Here is a 4121-nt window from a genome sequence, read left to right as displayed (position 1 = left end):
TAAGGACAACTTCCATAGTTAGGGCTTAGCTGTGAACCAGCATTCGCCAAAGTCAAAAACCACCTCGAGTATGGACAACTACCATACTTGGGGGGCTTAGCTCCAAACCAGCTCTTGCCTAAGTCAAAAACGATCCCGAATGAGGACAACCTCCACGCTCGGGGGCTTAGTTGCGGACCGGTTTCGCCTAAGTCAAAAACCATACCGACTGAGGACAACTTCCACACTCAGGGGCTTAGCTGTGAACCGGCTTTCGCCTAAGTAAAAAACCATCCCGAATTCGTAAAACTTCCACACGCGGGGACTCAGATGAAAACCAGCTTTTGACCCAGTAAAAGTGGCCCCGAATAAAGACAACCAAGCAAATAAGATCCAAACTCGAATATGGATAAACAGAACCAAGTTCAGAAAAAGGCGCGCATAAGAGAGAGCTCAAGGCTCGCTCAAAGTTTGGGGTTACATAAAACCACTCGGCATCCCGGGGATAATTAGAACTTAAATGTTTTTTCCTTCGAGCGTCACTCGGAGACCAAAGATTCCATTGCTTCCACGAAGGTGTCAACGTCGATTCCTTCCACAATCCGGGTGGCGGCCGCCATGAACATCACCATGAAGTCTTCGACCTTAACGCCTTTCTTGTTGATGACCCTGGAGACTCTTCAGCTTCTCTTCATCCACTCCTTTACAATGGATGCGGACGAGTGAGAGGGTGATGTTGGCTCCGGCCCTCGCGAGCTTCCAGCCTGAGAAGAGCCAAGGCATCACTGTCCTTCAAGAATCCTCTCTTGGCGTCAAGCTCTTTCTCTATTCGTGTCGAATCTTCTTCAACACCAATGGAGAAGGCTGGATTCAGTCGAAAAAATAAAAAAATGAGAAAACATCACTCCGAAATTGCAAAGCGACAACGAGAAATCATTCGCACGCTTAACAGACCTTTAAGCTTCTCACGGTGTTCCACATTGAAGTCCTCAATGAACTTCTCTTGTTCGGATTTCTTGGCGGCGACCTTCTCAAATTTGGCCTCCCAATCGGCATAGTGCTTCTTCATCTCGGCGAGCTCCGGATCAGATTTCTTTGCACCACCCTTTAGAAGTCGATTCTCTTCTTCAAGTGTCCCGACCATCTTAAGGTTGGTTTCGGCCGCGTGGGTCTTCTGCTTGGCCTCTTTCCAAGCCGATGCGATTTCCTCGTCCCTCTTATCGAGGGCATCCTTCATGGTAACTAGAGAAATGGAATCCTTCATCCTCTTAGAAAGGCAATCTGACAAGACAACCTCAGTCGGATAGGAAAGACAATCGAATCAAGAGCCAGTCGAATAACGAAAGCTTTCTTTTCGTTGTGTGTTTCTCCTGTTCGAGTCACTTATTCTTGGCCTTCTCAGCATCAAGGCTCAGTCGGAGGGCATGCACCTCCTTCTCCACAACATCATCACGGTCCCCAGGCCCACAGGCAATCTGCCATCAGCAAACGCAAGTAAAGCATAATACAATATAGTAATTCTAAGACTACCGCTGACTGATCCAGTCAACGGTAGCCTCGGGGACGACACACAGTGGGTGTGCTCAGCGCGCCCTCACTGAAAAAATAAGAGGAGGAAAAAGGGCCTCGTACCCTATCTACCTTTCTCGAATCAAAGTAGGAACTAAGACTACCGCCGACTGCTCCAGTCGACAGTAGCCTCAGGGACTACACCCAGTGGGTGCGCTCAGCGTGCTCCCGCTGGAAAACGACACCCAGTGGGTGTGCATGAGAGCAAACCCACTTGGGATCAAGTTCAAAAATAAAAACATGTATGCACAGAAAGGACACACTCAGATATTCTTCACCATGACTTCACTAGAATCATACGCTTCCTTCAGCCGCCCAGCCACTAATTCTAGTTGAGCTAGGGCCGCCTTGCCTGCTCCCTCCCGATCCTCCGGGATATGGTGCAGCTGGAAGAGGTTGCAGTCTACAGATGGAAGCAACAATGTGGCAGACGGACCATGTCCGGATACTCCAGCCAAAGCAGCCTCTCGAGCCTCTGGAACTTGAACCTTGGCAGTCGAGGGCTCAATCACTTGACTAGGGGTCATAGCTTGCTTGGGCGCTCCTCCAACCTCCACGGGTCCGATAGGATCAAGTTCAATCACAAATCTAGGTTTGGCACACATCCACAAATATTCAAAGCGCCATCGCGTGGCTAGATCTGAAAGACCCGAATGGCACATAAATAAGCCCAAGGGATACCTTTAGAAGAAGTAACATTGGCGTCCATCTGCCCTTTGTCAGAGGTCTTTGGCTCGAGAGAAGTGGTCGACATATCAGCCTTGCAACAAACACAACAAGAAGACCTATCATCACTCGGAATACCTTGATTAGCGAATGAAAAATCATTCGGCAGAGGTACTTACGCTAAAGCAATTGGCACGTCGACCTTGATGTATGGTAGGACAGCCTTCTGGGGTTTCGAGGCCGTGGTTTTGGGTGTTTAAAAACCTTCTCCGGTGACACCTCCGGCTTGCTCCGATAGCGTTTGTGTAAGTGCACCTAGTGCCCCTCAGTGATATTGGTGTTTTGAAGACGTATAGGTTAAGACACTGATATGTTTGTGAGTGTACACAGGCTCTATAAGTCGCTGAGGAATTTGAGTTATTCAAAGAATATAGACCCCTAAAAATGTAAGTCTTCGGCTGAAGATTTTGCTACTTCCTGTGAAGACTTTGAAAATGAGGAAATTGGCGTGTCCGTGAAGAAACCAATATGAAGACTTTAAATCGTGAATATTTACCTTTCTGTTTCATTTTCTTCTATCTAGACTCATAGTAACACCGCACTGTTAAAGTGGGTCGAGGTAATAGTAAGGAAAAGTTTCTTCATGATGCTCATCTCAAAGCGTACAAATACCTTATCCCTTGAGTGAAGGATTTGAAAATCACTCACAGATTAGTCAAAGTCTTCAGTGACAGAGACGAAGTTCTTTTGGTCTCTGAAGAAATTGTACTAACTGAGGAGTTAGGATTTCGCCAGTGCGAATTGCCTATCAGTGAGGACCATGAGTGGCATGAGGACTTTCACAATGAAAGGTTCTGACCATTGATGTGTTGCGCGCCAGCTGTTGCCAACCTTATCCACATAATGGTCATATCATTGGGGCATTAATGTCATTTCATGTCGGGATTGATCCTTGGCTATAAATAGCCACACCCATAACCACTAGTTGGTTGGTTGCTCCGCGAGAGAAACTGACACTTGTCATTTGAGAGCAACCCATTCCTCGAAGACTTTGAGAGAAAACCATTAGTGAGGAAAAACCCCAAACACCCAAACCAAAACCTAAAACCCCAAAGTGATTGAGCATTACTGAAGAGAATGTTCCTGTGTGGAACCGTCGCTTGTTACCTTTGAGGATTGTGCATCCTCTAGACGGTTAGGCGTCACGGTCTAGAGCATCCAGCAATGAATTGTGGATTGTCGGGTGAAAGAGTTTCTGAGGGTTTGGAAGTCTGCCCTAAAGACTTACCATGGGTGTTGGGCGAGGACTGTGTGTCCTTAGCTCAAGGAGAATATGGTAGGGACTGTGTGTTCCGGGACAATGTGTACTTTGGTTTAAATACCAAGCCGCTCCAAACCAGATGGACGACTGTCATAGCAGTTGGAATTGGGTCATCAAATCACTGTCTTCACCGAGCAACGGGTTCTAATTCCTCAACTCTTTCATTTCCTCAATTGCATGTTTACGACTTTGATCTTTACTGCTTGAAGAATTTGACTGAAGACTTTCTCTAATTCCTCACCACATATCCATCACTTAAGTTATTCATCACCTGCTTATCCTGGTCAAGCAACCTATGCAACCTGAACGTTTAACTTCGCTCTGATGACTAAGCTATAGCTGTTTTTACACATCGGTTAAGTAATTACTCCGCTGCACTCAGTTTGTGACTGATAACTTTCCTCACTAGGAATTTCCTCAGTGATGAATTTTTAAAAATCGCCTATTCATCCCCTCCAGTCGATATAACGCACTTGAAGCTGGTAATAGAGCAGGGTACTCCCTTGTTGTGTGTGATTTTGGTTTAACCACCTAGAGTTTTAGTTATGTTGACCGCAGGAATGATCAAGGTTACTGCGGGTTGTCC

This window comes from Hordeum vulgare, chromosome 5H (assembly GCF_904849725.1).
Source record: "Hordeum vulgare subsp. vulgare chromosome 5H, MorexV3_pseudomolecules_assembly, whole genome shotgun sequence".
In the NCBI taxonomy this organism is placed as follows: Eukaryota; Viridiplantae; Streptophyta; class Magnoliopsida; order Poales; family Poaceae; genus Hordeum; species Hordeum vulgare.
The sequence above is the reverse complement of the archived record's forward strand: the minus strand, read 5'-3'. Positions refer to the sequence as shown.